A 19,794-nucleotide genomic window follows, 5' to 3' on the forward strand; every position below is an offset into this window, starting at 1 on the left:
TTTATTCAAGCAACATAATTTCTTCTCTTAACCAGCATACCATTTTTCCCCCTGACATTTTAGACATAGAATGGATACATTTAAGTTTGGCTTCAAGCACTGTACTGAGAGTCAACATATCCAAAACGGACTTTCAGCTCTGCCACTTGTGCAAATGATTTTTCTTTGCCTCCATTTTTTCTCCATAAAGATGATATCAACACTAGTTTTTACTCTTTAAGTGTATTTTATTTTGCAAAATGCGTGTTCAGAAGACTAGCGAGTAGTCTGTGGCTTCTTGATCTTACTCTCTTTCTTTCTAAGCCAATGTTGATTTTAGATCATCACACTGGGAGAAGTACCCTCTTCGTCAGGTGGCTCGGCATGTACTATCCCTTCCTTCCCTCAGTCCCTTGGTTACCTGGTGCAATAATGGCATGTAACATTTGTATTGTACTTCACAATTTGTAAAGGGAACACAACCCATTCACTATCATATTTATTTCCCAAATTCCGTGAAGTACGAATTATTTGTATTTTACAAATGGGATGAATAAGATCCAGAAAATTAAGTGACTTAAGATCACATAAGAAACAGAGCCAGGACTGGAACTCAAGTCTTCTGAGTTTCAATCAAGTATTGTTTCTACTACACCCCAGGTAAGCAATAGAACAAGCTTGTCCAGCCTGTGTCCCACGGGCCTCGGGCAGCTCAGGACGGCTTTGAATGAGGCCCAACACAAATTCGTAAACTTTCCTAAAACGTTTTGAGATTTTTGTTGCAATTTTTATTTTTTAGTTCATCAGCTATCATTAGTGTATTTTATGTTTGGCCCAAGACAATTCTTCTTCTTCCATTGTGGCCCAAGGAAGCCAAAAGATTGGACACCCCTGCAATAGACAATAGGATTCACAGAAAGAGACAACAGCACGTAAAATACATTTCAGGCTTGAGGAATGACTTCGGTTTGTCGTCATTCTCCTTTCTTGCGTTTGTTTCGGCTCAATTTTTGACTCTCTTAATTTTTCTTCTTGTTTTCCTAGAATCCAAATGACCATAGTGGCTTTGTTCTCATGACTGTCAATATCTGTCCTGGGCCATGGCCAAGGAGGAAAGTGACAGAGGGAAGAGATGATCTAGTGTCAAAAGCAGTTCCAAGAGTCCCACGGTGGTCTCAGATGTTGGCAGTTCCGGTTTCAGTGTTTGCTGCTTACTAACAGCTGAACACTGAAAAGGGAAGGCATTGCATTGGAGGAATTTCTCAGGTATAAGCACTTCTCTAAGACCTATGCCTTTGAGATTCTGCAGACTCCCTTCACAATTAGCATACAATTTATGCACAAAATTTTCCATACAAATTAAGAAATTTACTCATCCTTAGCACTGTCTCCAAGTCCCACACCGAATTCAATTATTCATGTATTCAATAATTCCAGAAACAGTTAATTGAATAGCAATGTACAATGGTGGGTAAGAGGTAAGGCTCTGGAGCCAGCCTGCCTGAGTTGAAATCCAGGCTCTGCCACATACGGGCTGGAAGACCTTGGCAAATAAGGTCTCTCTGTGCTTCATCTATAAAATGGGGAAGATAGTAGAGCCTAGCTCACAGGGTTGTTATGAGGATTGATGGATTATTAAATGGGAAACACTTGGAACAATGTCTGCCAATGTAGTATGCAAGATTCCTTAAATGCCCCTCAAAGATGTTCTCCCCTAATCCCCAGAACCTGGGAATATGATGAAACATCACTCCCCCTTGTTATGTAGGCACAATTGAGTTAAAATAGGAGATTCTCTGGGTGGGCCCAATCTAATCACACGAGCCACTTTAAATGCAGAGTGCTTTCTTCAGGGGCTGGTAGAGGAGGAAGTCGGGAAGTTTCCAAGTGTGAGAAGGCGTTGATGTGCATTGCTGGCTTTGAGGGGAGAGGGCAGCAAGTGGGAAGGAATAGACACTTTCAGAGCTAAGAGACACCCCGGCTGACAGCCAGCAAGGAAATGGAGACTCAGTTCTACAGCCTCAAGGGACTACATTCAGCTAACAATGTGAATGAGCTTAGAAGTCGATTCTTCTCAGAACCTCCCAATAAGAGCCCAGCTGCCTGCCACACGGACTTCAGCCTTGTGAGATTCTCGGCAGAAAATCCAGTCAAGTCTTCTTGGACTTCAGAACTACAGAATGGTGAGATATGACTGTGTGTTGTTTTGAGTCACTAGGCTTGTGGTAATTGGTCACACAGCAATAGAAAAGTAATAGAAAGGCCAGGCACAGCAGCTCACGCCTATAATCCCAGCATTTTGGGAGGCCGAGGAGGGCAGAATGCTTCAAGCCAGGAGTTTGAGACCAGCCTGAACAACACGGTAGGCCCTTGTCACTACTAAAACATAAAAAAATTAGCCGGGTGTGGTGGCTCACACCTGCAGTTTCAGTCACTTGGGACGCTGAGGCAGGAGGATGGCCTGAGCCCAGGTGTTTGGGGTTATAGTGAGCTATGATCCCCAGGAGTCTGGGGTTTCAGTGAGCTATGATTGGGCCACTGAACCCTAGATTGGGCAATAGAGCAAGACCCCATCTCAAAAACACAGCAATAACAAAAGAAAACTACTATAGTCAGAAATAACGATTGTAATAAACATTAGCTATCATCGTTCCATTTGTTATTAGACCTCCTCAGCAAATATGTCCTGCATGAGGGACTGGGGAGACAATGCTGACCCAGCGTGGTGCCAGTCCCACAAGGAGTTTCTGGTCAAGATGAGAAATCATCTCATTTCTCCTGACACCCGGGTTCTATGAAGATCAACTGCTGCTACATCTTGGATACATTTCTCTTTTCCTTCCTTGCTTTGGTTCACTTCTTTCATTGTAAATACTCATTTTTCAGTTTCTTTCATTTTTAGCCAGTGGCTAGACCATGTTTAGCCACCAGCAGCCCCCGCTTGCCATGAGTGAGTGGGGAATAGGATTTATTGATTGTCTCCTGTGCATAACCGTTAGGCTGTCTGGGAAGCTCCTGGCATTTGTGCTAAAATATTGTAAGTCACACAATAGAGATGTCTGTTTCTAACAAAGGATCTATACAATCCTTTATCTCTAGAATCCACCACCTGGTGCTCTCAACAGTGGTAAGCACAGAACAATTCCCAGTTTAATCAAACTGGAATACAAAAAGGGCAAGGAGGGCTGCAGTGTGCCATCTCCTTGAAGTTGTTCCAAGGGAAAGGGACCCTTTGTTGCAGAGACAGCTCATTTTAGAGTTCAGTGACCTGTGACACTTGCCCAGCTGGCAGCCCAGCAGGGACCTTCTGATACTTTCCTACACTTGAAAGCCATTTTTGGTGTGAAAAACAGTGAAACTGTCACTAAGGGCTACTTGTTGGGAGGGTCATGGGGGAAGGAGAAGAATATGGAAACAGTGCTTTAAAGAATACACCTGCAGCAATTCATGATTTTTATTCAAATAGCCGCTGTCTTCACTTTCTGTCTTTGCTTTCTGATAAAATTGAGGATGTTTGTGCATGTTTACTGAAGGTAGTGGTAATAACATCATTGGATTTTTTTTTCAATATAATCCATAGGTTTACCACTGATTTTTTTTTTTTTTTAATTTATTTTAAAGGCCCACGGATTGGAGCTGGTTTGGGAAGGGAAATGTCCATTGCTCATAATCATTTTGAAGTACCCACTCCCTTTCTTGAACTGGAAACTGGTTCCTTCCTACAGAGATTTTTCAGGGGGAAAAAGAAGACATAAAACATTTCAAAACGTATTCCCACTTCAAAATAGATTTTATAGAAACCTAGAATTGTAGAGCCGGGAAGCATCTCACAGTCATCTGGTCTAACCCAGTCAAACTGCCCATGTGAACAAGAATCTCCATGACCACCTTCCCAAGGGAGACTGTCCAGCAGTTGAACAGCAAGGCATTCTACAGGACAGGAACTTGGGGGCAGACAGAATTGTTTTTAAATAATCATTCTATTACTTCCTGGCCATATGATCTTGAGAAAATTATTTGTCTTCCCTAAGCCTTGGTTTCCTTACCTTAATGGGATAATAGTATCTAACCTTTGGCCAAATGGTAAGGATTAAAAGGAATAACCAATGTAAAGTGACTCCTAGCAATTTCCATCTAGCAATAGTTTTAAGATTTTCCATGGTATAAGTAATTACAAGAAATAAGTTGGGCCGATCTAGGTCTGATCTGAAGAGGCTGGAGGATTGGGAAGAGGAAGGGTGTTAGAGTAAGTTCCTGAACTCCAGACCCTTGTGTCCAACTATCTACTTGATATCTTCTCTCAGGTGTCTAATATGCATTTCAGACTTTACATATTCAGAACCAAGTTCCTTATCTTTCTCCTCATACCTGCTCCAAGTCTTTCCACCTCAATGAACAGTAACTATCCATCCTTCCAGTTGTAATGGTCAAAACGCTGATGTTGTCGTTGACTTTTTTTCTGTCTCTTACCCATTCAACCTGCCAGGAAATTCTACTGACTCTAGCTTCAAAATATTTCTAGAATCCAAACATTTCACACCGTCTCCACTGTATCCAACTGTGGTCCAAGTCATCAAGTCATCAGCATAGGAGTTAGAGTGATTCTGTTAAAATATAAGTCAGATCAAATTATTCTTTGGTTCAAAACTTTCCAATGGACTCCCTATTCCACTACATACAGGTCAAAGGCCTTATAATGGTCCACAAAGGTGCTACTCAAGTGTGGTTTGTGGACCTGTGACTGTCTGCAAGCTGTGACTGTCTATGAGGAGATTAGAAGTTTGTGTCAGAATGTAAATCAACCAGGTCACTAGACATGCTGTTTAATTTGCCTGATGTTTTGTTCATACAAGACTTTCTCAGTGAAGGAAGCAGTACATTGATTTACCTTCTGTTGTGAACTCCTTATCTCCTTGAAATTTTATTTAGTTGATATATTGGTCTTTTACATTTTAAATGTCTTCTGGCACTTTTAATTTTAGGATTCAACCTTCCAATATTTTTTTTTTTTTTTTTTTTTTTTGAGACAGAGTCTCGCTCTGTCGCCCAGGCTGGAGTGCAGTGGCACGATCTCGGCTCACTGCAAGCTCTGCCTCCTGGGTTCACGCTATTCTCCTGCCTCAGCCTCCTGAGTAGCTGGTACTACAGATGCCCGCCACCACACCCAGCTAATTTTTTGTATTTTTAGTAAAGACAGGGTTTCACCGTGTTAGCCAGGATGGTCTTGATCTCCTGACCTCATGATGCACCTGCCTCAGCTTCCCAAAGTGCTGAGAGTACAGATGTGAGCCACCGTGCCAGGCCTCTTCAAATTTTTAATTTCCATTTTTAAACTTTTTAATTGGAATGATTTTTGATTTGCATAAAAGTTGCCAATATATAGAGTTCCTGTGTACTCTTTGCCCAGATTTTCCAGCTGTTACCATCCTAGAAAACCATAGTACAATTTTCAATGCCAAAAAATTAACATCAATACAATACTATCAACTAAGCTACTGACTCTTCGGATTTCACCAGTTTTCCACTAGTGCTCTGTTTCTGTTCTATAATCCAGTTCAGGAGCCCACGTCTCATTTACTTGTCATCTCCTTAATTCCCTCTGATCCATGACAGCTCCTCAGTCCTTCCCTGTCTTTCATGACCTTGATGCTTCTGAAAAGTACTCATCAAATATTTGGTTCTATTTGGTTTGTCTGATGTTTTCTTGTGAGTAGATTGAGGTTCTGTATTTTTGGTAAAAAATTGCATTACAGCCAAAGTAAGGTCAGTGTTCTTCTTAGTGAGTCTAACGTGGGATACCTGATGTCAGTGTATCTTTTTTTTTTTTGAGACGGAGTCTTGTTCTGTTGCCAGGCTGGAGTGCAATGGTACGATATTGGCTCACTGCAATCTCCACCTCCCGGGTTCAAGAGATTCCCCTGCCTCAGCCTCCCCAGTAGCTGGGACTACAGGCACTCACCACCACATCTGGCTAACTTTTTGTATTTTAGTAGAGACGGGGTTTCACCTTGTTGGCCAGGGTGGTCTCAATCTCCTGACCTCATGACCTGCCCACCTCAGCCTCCCAAAGTGCTGGATTACAGGCTGAGCCACCGTGCCCAGCCATCAGTGTATCTTATTACTGGTGCTGTTAGCCGTGATCTCTTGGTTAAGGTGGTATCTGTCGGGTTTCTCTTCCGTAAAGTTACTATTTTCTCTTTTAAAATTTATAAATATCTTGGGAGAAATGTTTTGAGACTTTACAAATATCCTGTTTCTCCTCAACCTTCTGCCCATTAATTTTAGCATCTATCTCTAGATCTTGCCTGCAGTAGTTATTATTGTGGTATTCTAATTGCTGTTTTCTATTTCCCTATTTGTTCTATTTTCATTAATTGAAATTTTCCTGTAAGGAAGAGCTGTCTCTTCTCCCTAATTTATTTGTTCACTCATTTACTTACTCAGTGTGGACTTACGGGTATTTATTTTAGTCTATGGGTTAAAATCCAATACTACTATTTGTTTTGTTGCTCAACATGTTCCTGCTTTGGGCCTTTGGCTTGTGTACCCTTTTTACGTGTCCCTGTCTTTAAAAAAAAAAAAAAAAACAAAAAACTTTGAGTGTTTTTCCTTTCTCTAATTTTACTCTAAAATGTGTGAATCCTTATTGGGTAAGTGGGGAAAGACAGATGTAGAGTTGGTAAGATCTCATGGACATGAAGGCATCCTGTTGGATCTTGTGTTCCTCCAAGACTTTCTTGGAACAATAGGAGCCTCAGTCACAGGGAAGCTGAGGTATCCTGTCATATGGCTGTTGCTGTTTAAGTCATTTTTGCTGTGAGCACGGTCCCAAGGTAACACTGAGAACAGCAGGCCTAATGCATGTCAACTCAGTGATTCTCAAACTAATACCCCATAGGAGGAATAGGAATCCCAACTTCTCATTTCTAGCCCAGTACTATTTCTGTGTTCTTGAGAAAGCTTAAGGATGACTGTGACACTTCTGAGGATATACCATCTGGTTGTCTCTCAACTATGGATTTTGAAACATGAGGACAGAAAGAGGGAGTTGTAGCTTTCTCCGCTTCTGTAAGCCTCATTAAAGTGATGTTTTTTGTTCCTATTGTCATTGGGGAAGGCAGTGATACTGCCAAGTAAGGAGTTCTTGATGCTTCAGATGAAATGCATGTTTGTGTTAAGAGTCTTGGTGGTAGATTGCCTTCCCGGCATCCCAGCTCTCAGCAACTCTCTTCCAGTTGTCACCTGACACATCTGGCTGAACAGCTTCTAATCCCCGTTCTCTTGTCTGTGACTAACCAGTGCTTCTCTTTTGGGATTAGTCCTCAGGATCACAGGACAGCTTGGCTTCTTCCTTCCTCAAGCAATGTGCTATTAATGCCAACCATGGGAACTTGGTGTAACGCAATACAGATACTTGAAATTGCTGAGTCACTTCACAGTGATGGTCATGTCTGTGAATGTGAGTGAGCCAACTCATGTGGAAGAAAAATGGTCTTTCAGGACATCACTAGGCTTCTTAGACACTCATCTTTCCCACATTCAAATGTTTTCCCACATGCTAAATGTTTTGCTTTATAATGAATTCAGATTAAGAATTTTCTGATACTAAGGATTGAGAAAAGAAAATGAGCTATTTATTACTCATGAGATCATACTTGTGAAAATGACTTAGATCAAAAGAATCACCCTTAATTCCTTTCTTGCTATGTAGATTCTTTTATTATTTTCTGTTCCATCATTGTCTATAATTTGAAAGGTAACCCTAGTTGTTGAGTACTTTCAGATGGATATGCTATCAATTTAAGCCAGTGACAAACTGTCTGAGCCTGACTGTTTAGATCTTGTCCCATAATGAAGTCTCCCAGGCTGAAAGATGCTCCAATGCCCATGGCAAGCAGACAGCACAAACTGCTGGAGAGGGGAGCTGCTAACTCCCTCACCTTAATTGTTTATCCTTGGTTACTCTTTTTCTAAGAAGTAGAATCCTGGACTTATTTATTCTTTTACTTTTACTTTTTTGAGACAGGGTCTTGCTGTTGCCCAGGCTGGAGAGTAGTGGTGTGATTTTGGCTCACTGCAACCTTCGCCTCCTGGGCTCAAGCGATACTCCCACATCAGCCTCCCAAGTAGCTGGGACTACAGATGTGTGCCACCATGCCTGGCTAATTTTTTAAATTTTTGTAGAGATGAGGTTTTGCCATGTTGTCCAGGCTGGTTTCAAACTCCTGGGCCTCCCAAAGTGCTGGGGTTACAGGTGTGAGCCACCATGCCTGGCCTGAGAATCCTAGATTTAAATACCAGGTGTCTAGAAAAACTTATTCTTTCAAAATATATTCCCCAATCCAGTTACTATGTGCCAGGCCCTATGCTAATGTAGCTGAGATTACAGTCATGAACAAAATAGCCTTGTTCTCATGGGGCTTAAGGTCTACAACAGCCCAGTCCAGTAGAAATATAATGGGAATGCATATTATAACTTAAAATGTTCTAGTAAATACATTTTTAAAAGCCAAAAGAAGCAGGTAAAATTAATTTTAATAACATTTCATTTAACTCAATATAGCTAAAATATTATGACATGTAATCAGTGTAAAAGTTTACATTCTTTTTATTGTAGTTAGTCTTCAAAATTTTGTATGTGTTTTGCACTTATAATACATCTCAGTTTGGATTCGCTACATGTTAAGTGCTCAACAGTCTCATGTGGCTCTTGCCTACTGTACTGGGAGGTGTAGTTTACCAACATCCTACATGTAATTCCACAAGTCAATATTTAGATCGAGGTGTTCAATCTTTTGGCTTCCCTGGGCCACACTGGGAGGAGAAGAATTGTCTTGGGCCACACATAAAACACACTAATGATAGCTAGTGAGGAAAACAAAACCAAAAACAAACACACACACCTCATAATGTTTAAACAAAGTTCACAAATTTGTGTTAGGCCACATTCAAAGCCATCCTGGGCCGTGGGTCGGACAAGCTTGATTTTGATTATGATGGTAATATGTACTATCAGAGAAATGGAAACTGGTGTAATAAGCAATTGGGAAGGGTTTTGGGGATGCTGACAGTGAAACTTGAGGGATGAGTTGGAGTGAGGCAGGAATGAAGGAAAGTAAGAACAATCCAGGCAAAGGGAACAGCTTGTGTGAAGTCCTTGGGTTGAAAACAAGTGAAAAGGAGGCTGGTATGCTGACTTTTGTGAGAATGAATGAGCAGCTCACATTCTTCTATGAGCAGAAGAATGATGGTACCACGAACAGAAAGAGAGAAATCATCCAGAATAAATCTGGTTTTAGAGGAAAGATAACTTTGATTTTAATATGGCTTTCAGGCACAAAAGATATAGGAAAATGGGAGGGAGGAAGGGCTGGAGATGTAGCTGTCAGGGTTAATGGAGCTGGCAAGTTAAATCTTTTGTTGACATCTTTATGTCTGAGTTTATCTTCAAGGGTCACTCATTAGGTGGGCTGGAAACCACTATGGGGAAGAGATGGAAGAGTTGGTCAAATCGATCAGGAAGGGAGGAGAGAGACAGAGAACATAAACTGTTTCTAGAAAAGGTGACAGGTCATGAGGAAGAGATTAAACTCAGTGATGAAACCTTGGGGCCAACAGGAAAAGGAATGGAAGATTAAGACTAAGGGGTCAGAGCCTGGAGAATTGGAATGGAGGGGGGATCAAGGCCAGCAGGTCAATGGTGATTGGTGAACAGTGGCTTCCTATAGTCGACCGCTGGCCTCATGGTGGGTGGTGGGTGAGCCAGGTTTAAAGTAAAGGCAAAGAGTCTAGTAGACACTTTAAACAACTCATCTTACCAGCTTCCCCTACACACTGGCAGTTTCAGAGGAAACAACCCAGAGACTGAAAAGAGAGGCCATGGAAAATGGGCTGATATCTTCAAGAACAATGGAAAGCCTCTAAGACTGGAGAGAAAACCAACTTGTCTGGGCCCTGAGGACAGCCTGCTCTGGCTGTTACCTCTCATGCTCTTACATTCTGGCAGACAAGGTGTCTGCTGCTCTTAGCAAATCCTAAAGAGACAGTGGTGATAACTGAAGTTCACTTCCCAAATGGTGAAGTGTCTCTTCTACCTACCAACAGGAGAAGCATAGGCATCCCTAGTTCACTAGGCCTCTGGCCACCAACCAGAAATTTTAAAGCCTGAAGTCCATTGTGATGCATTTAAAACTTGCTGTGTCCATACTGAGAGCATGTGAAGAAGCCTGATTTATAAGGTCCTGGAGTTTGTGTTTTCTGCATGTTCTCCTGGAATGCTGAAACAGCAAAATGCTCTTTCCTTGGCAGCCATGAGAGAATGCAGCAGTTGGTGAGATGGGCAGTGAGCCTGCTTGAAGACCCAGCTGTGAGCTGGGCACCAACTGCAAACACTGCAATTCAAAACCAAACCAAACCATCCTATAGACCAAATGCCTTTTAGCAAGAAAAAGCTGTGCTGTGTTAAAATAATGAGATGATGTTCTGTTGTGAGGTGATCCTGCTTTTTAAGGGCAGAGATTTGCTCAGTGATATTTGTGGAATTGTTGATGTCTACTCTGTAGGTCTTAGCTCTGACCATCTCCGCCCCTGTGATCACTAGGAGCTGAGAATGATAGGTGCATGGATAATAAGGGGGAGTGATGTAAGTGACAGAGTAATCATAAACCAAGACTGGAAGCATAACTTTTCATCCAGGCTTGTCAAAATAACTGCACGTCTACATTTTGTTATGCTGATTATGCAGTGATTGAGAGCTGTGTTAAAAGTTTTTGAAACAATGAAAACTTTAAAAAAAATCAGTAAAATAAGAGAAAATATGATGAGGTCTTTTGTTGTAGGCCATTCTCCTGGACGACAGCATATTTAAGCTCATTTGGATGGGGAGGGAGAGAGAAAAGAGAGGTGGAAACTGAGGTTGGCAAGGTGGATGGGACTAGATCGTTTAAGGCTTTGGAGGTCATGACAAGGAGTTTGAATTTTATTGTAAGAGTGATAAGAAGCTGGGGAAATGTTTTATACAAAGAAGTGTTTACAATATCTGATTTGTGTTTTTGTAATCTTTCTTTTGCTGTTGTGGAGTATAGCAATAGCAGGTCTATAGAGAGTGAACGTCCCATTCTAATTCTGGCCATGTAGCTGGTGCAAGGCTTGATTCCCAAGTGACAGTGCGCAGAAACAACTCACAGAGACATGAAAGGAGCCAGAAAGCACTATGGTCAGGAGCTTTCACTGCCCATGTTTCTTGCTGGCTTGCTAATGCAGGCAGAATCAAAGAAAATATGTAATATAAAGGGTTCTTTGTAGTTTTGTTTAAAGGGAACCCATGTTTAGAAGCAGGTTTGCAAAACTTGAAAATGTGATGATAAATGTCAAGCCTGACATGTTTAGGAGACTAGCACATGTCAGCTGTGGGCTGAATAGACTCAGCAAAGCAGAAGATTCATGGGAACAGAAGGCTCTCTTCCAGGTTTCCCAACGCTGCTTCTTTAGGGTAACACTAACCCTTAAGAGGCATCGAAGGGGATTTGCCTCCAGAAAAACCACCTGGGATTTGAAGTCTACCCCTTTCACTCCGTATTGAGATGAACTTACTCTACTCCTTCATGAATGAAGGTCCCTCTCCCTTCATTCAGTGGATCAGCATCTACTCTCCTGTTGGCCAGGGGCTCTGTGAGCATGGGTGCGCTGTGCCCTCATGCAGTTTACCCTGCAGAGGAGAAACAGACAAATCGTCTTCCTAATAAAGGAATTTTTAGTGCCAAAATTCCTTTATTACTGAAAGGAAATTTCAGGGAACAGATTACATGCACTCCTTCTTATTTCCTTAGTTTGGAGTCAGTTAATGATTAAGAAGCCCCTGCGTTTTCCCTTCTGCCTCGCTGAGGGAAGCCAAGGTGCACTCTGGTAACCCCGAGCCTCTGCATACCCCAGCTCTTCCTCTCTGTTTCCTCCTGACTCCCACTCTCCAGAGCTGGACTACACTGGTTCTGCTAACCTGTTTCTTTCCTTCTTCTTCGGAGGTTTCTGGAGAAGCAAAGTCCATTTAGGTGTGGGCCCAGATGTATCCCTTTAGCAGCTGGGGTGGTTTTCCTTGAAGTTGCAGTAACACCAGCCAGTTAGCCATCTCCAGCTTTTGCCCTTGGACTTTGCTGGCTCACTTTGTCTTTGCTGCAGGCACAGGCGCCCTGCCCTGCTGTGCTCAGCGGAGACCTTGGCTCTGCCTGCACATTTCTCTCCTCTAGCGAATTTCTAGTCTATTCTAGTCTGCTGGTTCTCTGTTGAACCTTGTCTCTTTGTTTTTATTGTTTCTGAGACAGAGTCTCACTCTGACACCCAGGCTGGAGTGCAGTGGCATGATCTTGACTCACTACAGCCTCAGCCTCCTGGGTTCAAGCGATTTTCCCACCTCAGCCTCCTGGGTAGCTGGCATTATAGGTATGTACTACCACACCCAGCTAATTTTTGAATTTTTGGTAGGGATGGAGTTTCCCCACGTTGACCAGGCTGGTCTTGAATTCCTGACCTTAGGTGATCCACCCGCCTCCACCTCCCAAAGTGCTGGGATTACAGGTGTGAGCCACAGCACCTGGCCTGAACCTCATCTCTCTTTATAAGACTTCACCACCTAACCTTCCAGACACAGGTTGGCACACTTCCCTTTTTTTATTTTTTACATCTTGAGCCCTGGGACCTGATGAATGTCTGACATGATGTCCCAAGGCCTCTATATGAGAAGCTTTACAACTTGAATAGATTTTGAAAATGTACCTCAATTGAAGGTCATCTTTGTGGAACTTTATTAATTAGGTTTCTTTTAACGTTTTTCTAAAAGGTATTTTTGTTTTCAAATTTTCACCCTCTGTGTATAATTTTCTAAGAGGTATCTGAATCCCCCTGATTTCATTAGTCTATGTTTCCAATATCTACTGTTTTCCTTAAAGAGTATTTTGTGCTACATTTAAGGTTAAATGGCTTTATAAAAAGCACTGTGAATATTTTTAAATGTACATTTTGAACTTTGAATTGAGGCGTCAGATTTTTTGCTGAAGTAATTACAGTTAAAAGTAATTTTAGCTCTATTTTTAAAAAGAGGTACACCCTAATAATTATGCCCTTGTGTGCATTAGTAAAAAATGATATTTCTGCTATTATAGAACAAAAGTGCATTGGAATTGCCCCCTCATCCAGCATTCTGGCTTGGTTGCAAGTACATGAGGAAGGATTAAGGAAGTGGGGAAGAGCCTGTACCTTGTGTGTTTCGCAACGGGAAGCACACATATTCCTTGGGTCTTGTTTGGGCTTTGGGAGCTATAATGCCTTGTCAAAACTTAGGGAGAATAACCCACTGACCATTTCTGGATTTTTTTTCCTCAGTTATACCTTCCCTTGAAGCTTAATTATATATGAACATGTAAATATAGAAAGATTATTAAGTGGCCTACAATGAGGTCAAAGTGCTCATGATTCTCTGCCTGCCTTTTGTCCCATTACATGTGAGTATTTCCTGGTAATAGACAATGAACTTGGTGTTCAAGCCATTCAGGACAGAAATAGAAAAATGGTTGCATAAAATCCAATATTCATTGACTTTGAAGTGGTTTATTATAGATATGTCTTCTCCTTCTCTTCTCTACTTCTGCCTGAGAAAAGCAGGTGCCTTTACAGCAATACAACCCAAAGTCTTTGTGGAACTCCACTTCCACACTTTTTGCATCACCTTGATCTATGGCTTGTAACAGTTTATGCATCAATGGTGCCTATAATGGGAACTGTTTCTTTCCTTTAAAAAAATCAACAAAGAGAATATAGTTTAGAGATAAAATCTTTTCTCACTTTTTTTCTGTTCATATTCCTCCCACTTGTCACTGTTCCGATCAAGATAACTTAAACAAATTTGTACAAGTACTCCATGTTCACTGTTGAAAAATTAGAAAATACAGACTAGCAAAAGAAAAAAGTTACACCCAATCCTATCAATGGACGCAACCACTGTTAACAATTTGGTTTGTAACAATGTTCTCTTTGGTATGCATTGGCACATTAGCATTCTCTGAAGTCTTTACGGGAGTGCTGTCCACTGTGGACCTATGTAATGAAATTTGCTGTTGCTATAACCATGGATGGAAAAATTGGTCCTGCGACAAAGTACAGCAGCATAATGATGAGGCAGTAAGACCGAAATGTAATGTTTACCTAATGTCAAGGAAAGATGGTTTCCCATCCTGTGGAACCACTTGGCTTGTGAGAACAGAGGAAATCCCTGTCTAAGCAGTAAACAATTTGGCTCAAACAGATGCAATCTGTGCAATGAAAAATGAACATTATGGGATTACTACGGGATTGCTTATTGCATTTTTTCCAGTCTTTCAATACTTTCAAGTGTGTGGCTTCACTAATAATTAAATAAATGTTAGTTGAAACAACTCAGAGCTCTATTATTGCTTATTAAGTTAGAAACAGCCAGGCGCGGTGGCTCAAGCCTGTAATCCCAGCACTTTGGGAGGCCGAGACGGGCGGATCACGAGGTCAGGAGATTGAGACCATCCTGGCTAACACGGTGAAACCCCGTCTCTACTAAAAAATACAAAAAAAAAAAAAAAAAAACTAGCCGGGCGAGGTGGTGGGCGCCTGTAGTCCCGGCTACTCGGGAGGCTGAGGCAGGAGAATGGCGGGAACCCGGGGGGCGGAGCTTGCAGTGAGCTGAGATCCGGCCACAGCACTCCAGCCTGGGCGACAGAGCGAGACTCCGTCTCAAAAAAAAAATAAAAAAATAAAAAAAATAAAAAAGTTAGAAACAAATTAATTACAATGACAAAACCCAATGTTAATAGAGTTATAAGAAAAATACATATATTTATATGTTGCTAGTGACATTTAAATTGTTCCAATGATTCTGGAGTACATTCTGCCCAATTATGATGAGAGCAATAAAACATATCTTACCCTTTCAGTTATAATCTACATTATGGTATATAGATTGAGGAAATAAACCAAAAAAGAAAACAATTTATATAAAGATGGTTATAGTTTAAATTATGGGCAATCAGGTAAATCATTGTCAAGAGACGCCCCTTCTATTTTATCATCCTCAGAAATGTGCTTTATCTACTTTGGAAAGCTCTTCTAAGTAATGAAGGCTTTCAATGGTGATTAAGTCTGTAGCCATAGGACAGAGGCCTCTCTTGTTTGGGTGGAAAGATATGATCAGTGACTTTCTGCACAGAATAAGCTGCTTGTGGATTTCCTATATTCCTGCCAAATTTTCCTGTTACATAAACTGATGTTGATTGGGAAAATAATGGAGTAACAGAATTAACAGGATTATTAGAGGGCTTCTTATTTAACCGACTGGGTGAGAAAGGTACCTTCTTGACATACATAGGCATATGTCTGGTCATTGTTTGATCAACTTATTGCCTCTTGCAGCAATTTGATGGAAGCTTTATAATTTAGAAATTTCTTCCTTATAGTAAATCAAAATCAACCTGCTTGCGACTTTTACTTATTAATTCTACTTCAGCCTTCTGAGTATACATAGGATAAATCTGGTTCCCCTCTGAATCATTTTTTTTCCTCCCCAGGCTGAAAAGCCTTAGTTAGCTTTTTCAGACTTGCTTCAGATGTTCAACATATGGTTATTTTTCTCTAGAAGCATACCAATTTGTGATGTTAAAGCTTTGCAGAAAGAAATAACCATAATACCCGAGGTGTGGTCTAAATACTACAGAGAAGGCCCAATAGAGTAGTTCTTGACACCACATTTTTATGAATACTAAGATCTTATTAGCTGTTATCCTTGCCATTTACTCATGTCATGTAGGTAGACAACTGAAACTCATTAATATTTTCATTTGTGTAGCAGTTTAGGTTCTTCTCCTCTAGCCAATAGAATTGTTTATTTGAATCTGAATGCAGTTTTTAACTTATTCATATATACATATACATACATGCATATTTACATACATATGTGTATATATATAATCTTGAAGGATAATTTACATAGAGTAACAGGCAGTAATCTGAAGTGCACTGATCAAAGAATTTCTACATATGTAAACATCCATTTGACCACCACCCAGAGCAATATAGAGAGTTTTTCTACCACCCTAAAAGGTGGTTTCACCTTCCTTCATAGTCAATATCCTACAAATGTAACCACTGTTCTGATCTCTATCACTGTAGATTAATTTTGCCTGTTTTGAACTTCATAAAAATAAAATTGTACAATTCCAATTCTCATGTGTGCATCTGTGACTCTGTTCATATAGCTGAGTGAGGCTGAAAATCACTTTTTTATTACTAGGTAGCATTCCATAGTATGAATTATACCACAATTTATTTATTCGTTCAACTGTTTGACTTTTAAAAATAAAGCTACCACAACTATTCTAGTACATGCCTTTTGGAAACAGGCACTCATATCTGGTGGTTGTATACTCAGGAGTGGAATTGCTGGGTCATGGGGTAAATATGTTTTGCTTAGACCATACTGCCAAATAATTTTTCAAAGTGGTTGTACCATTTGTATGCTTACTAGTAATGTGCAGAGTTCTAGCTTTCCATATCTCCAGTTCTAGTTAAGTCCTGTCAATTTTAGACATTTTAAAGATGTGTATAGTGTTATTATCTCATTGCTTTAATTTGCAGATTCCTGATGACTGGTTACCCACATAATTTTCATGTAAAATTAACTGCCTGCTTTGGTTCTATTGAATTCATTTTGGATAGCTACTTTGTTATCTTATGACTTTGCTATTCCACATAACTTCTTGTTACACACTCATTCTTTAGTATGTCATTTATCTCCAAGCCCCCATAATACAAGGATAAAGACAGAACATGGTATCAAGCCCCTTTAAATTGGCATCAGTGTATTGATTGGCATTCTTGGCGTTCAATGATAAAGTCAGCTAACTGTGATTATCAGCTCACATTTCACTATGCTTTCAGTAAGGTTATCCAGAAATACTGAAATTTAGATCCTTCCATGACTATAGTATTCTTTTGATCTTTCAGTTTAGTGGGTACTCCTATCAAAAAAATGAATAAATTTAAGTTGGCATTCTTTGTGAATCTAGAACGGCTCCTGTTCATCATTTATTCCTTCTTTTCATAAAGAATCACCCTCAAAAATCACCCTTTTGATAACCTGTTCTTACATTTTTCCTAATGATATATTTTCCATTTTATAAATGTAGGACAGCATTTGCAGCTTCTTGCTTGAAACAAAAGTGTGGTTAGATTGGTTTTTTAATTTCATTGAATTGCTATGTTTAAAATTGATTATCTTTTTTATAAATGGAATTCTTAAAGGTTTTAAGATAGCTTGCTAGTTAGCTGAATTTTACAAGTACTTTTCTTGGAGGAGGGGAATTATGAAGTCTTTTACAATGCAAATAATCATTTATTATCTCTAACTTTAAAGTTTTACTTTTGCAAATGGTAAGAATGATTGAGAATTGAACGACAAAAAGGATTTTATAAAAGGAGATAATTCAAAACTACAAACTACTGTAGACCATTTAGTAAAATTACCTTGGTCTGTTAAGACCTCAATAAACTTGAAGAGGAAGAAAATAACTTTTTTTTAAAAAAAGAGATAGGGTCTTATTAAGTGTCCAGGCTGGAATGCAGTGGTTTTTCACAGGCACAATCATAGCAAACTGGCCTCAAACTCCTGGCCTCAAGGGATCCTCCCACCTCAGCCTCCTGAGTAGCTGAGACTTTTAAAGTATCTTAGGCATTAAAAGAATCTGGTCTAGCCTTGCAAAGTCTAGAAGTAACAACATAAATAGCTAAACTGCATTATATGGCTAAGATTGCTTGGTTATATTGCTTTGTGATTTAAACATGAAAAATAAAGATTTCATTTCATGGAATATAACCAATTAACTAGAACAGCTGCTGCCTTAATTGAGGATATTTTTCGTTACTATGAACTCCAAATGAGCCAGTTGTTTTTTTTTTTAAAGACAGGGTCTCGCTCTCTCCCCCAGACTGGAGTGCAGTGTCCTGATCTTGGCTCACTGAAACCTCCACCTCTGAGGCTCAAGTGATTCTCTTGTCTCAGCCTCCTGAGTAACTGGGATTACAGGCATGCACCACTACCACCTGGCTAATTTTTGTATTTTTGGTGGAGACGGGGTTTCACCATGTTGGCCAGGCTGGTTTCGAACTCCTGACCTCAAATGATCCACCCACCTTGGTCTGCCAAAGTGCTGGGATTATAGGCATGAGCCACTGTGCCCAGGCTAACCTTCTCTTTTATGCTTCTCATTAAATTACATAAATAATAGGATTTTTGAATCTAAGAGAAAACTTGGAGTTCATCAGTGTTTTAAATTTAGCTGTGAGGAAACAAATACCCAGTGAAACTAAATTTCACCACCCAAACACCAAGCATTGTTGTTGTTGTTGTTGAAGAAGCAGATAGGCAATATTCCTGCTCTCATGAAGATCACAATTTAGTTTGAAGGGGACATGGAAAAAGCAAAACACAAATGCTTGAAGGACAAGGTATTAGATTTAGATGGTGCTATGTGTTAGACAGACTGGAATACATTATATTCAGTGACTAGTTCTCTTCCTGCTTTACCAAAAGGCTTCCTGAATGAATGTTTCAAAATAAGAGGAACTAAATGACATACTATTCATGGATATATTGAATGTCAAAAATGTTAATTTCTTTCAGGCAACTTATACCCATTTGTCCTTTAAGCAATTACAAATGTAGATAATATTTCCAGAATGAAGACATATTTAAATAAAAAATATACTCCAGAAGATCAAAAAGTCTAGCTGTGTTGCCTAGGGCAAATGAATCACTTTTTTTTCATCTTTGAAACTATTCGTTCAGATATATTGATTACAGAGAATCTTTTCTGCTCAGAGAGGTTTAATGAAATTAATTAGAGTATGTGACTAATCTAGTGAATATTTCTACAGCTTTTATAAGGAAGATTGAAGAGACATTCTCAGAGGCCTGCATTTTGATCCTAGTTTTGTAACTGAAGCTCTCTCAGTGGACACATCGTCTAATTTGGTTGTGCTTCAACTTACCAAACAGGGAAAACACTTAACATCAAGCTCTACATTAGATTTGCGGGAGATTTTTTTAAATGTCTGAGATAGGACCCTAGCCCTCAGAAATACCATCCTCTAACTAAGAGAAGAGACAACAGTAGGCTGTGGTAAAAATGCTGAGCTCATGCTACAGATCAGAGGTTTGATGGCTATCCAGAGGAGGGAAGAATGCCTTTCTGCAGGAGTTGGGAAGGCTTTTTTGAGGAGGCATGAACTCTAGAGGATACATGTGCTGGAAAGGGAGTGGTGTAATTGTAACAGTACTTGTTAGAAAGATTTTCCAAATACAGCTTCTGCAGGGACCAGGGGCAGAGGTCTCTAGAATCTCCCAGTCAGAGAGATCTGAAGTTGGTTGGTGACTGACACACCTGAGCAGCTGGCTGAGATGAAGGCGGTGGGGTGAGCCACAGAAGAGGTGCAAGAGGACCCTGCAGCCTGGGTCTGGGTAACAGATGGCTTCATTCATAGGATGGCGGAAATCTGAGGACAGAGCTGGTTTGGAGGCAAGGTGATAATTGATGTTAGATATATCAAGATGTTGCAGCAAATCGGACTCAAAATGTCCATCAGTGGAAGCCAAGGTCTGAGGGCTAAGAGCTAGGTAATGGTGGAGATGGGGAATCATCTTTGTGAGCCCTGGCTAGTGAGAGGAGAGGGTGTGAGAACTCTAAGGTGAAACATGGACCATGAGCTACTGGCTCCTTCCACTGGGGCATTTTTTAGTTCATATCC

General features: G+C 40.4%; 1 long non-coding RNA gene across 1 annotated transcript in view; it reads left to right on the forward strand.

Annotated features, from left to right (window-relative positions):
• Nucleotides 1-12,302: 12,302 nt before the first annotated feature.
• LOC135968542 (uncharacterized) overlaps nt 12,303-19,794 on the forward strand; it is a 41,801-nt gene continuing 34,309 nt past the window's right edge. Inside the window, exon 1 of the long non-coding RNA XR_010583403.2 lies at nt 12,303-12,414. This is a non-coding gene — a long non-coding RNA (uncharacterized lncRNA). The remainder of the gene's footprint in view (nt 12,415-19,794) is intronic.

The sequence above is a fragment of the Macaca fascicularis genome, chromosome 1 (assembly GCF_037993035.2).
Source record: "Macaca fascicularis isolate 582-1 chromosome 1, T2T-MFA8v1.1".
NCBI lineage: Eukaryota > Metazoa > Chordata > Mammalia > Primates > Cercopithecidae > Macaca > Macaca fascicularis.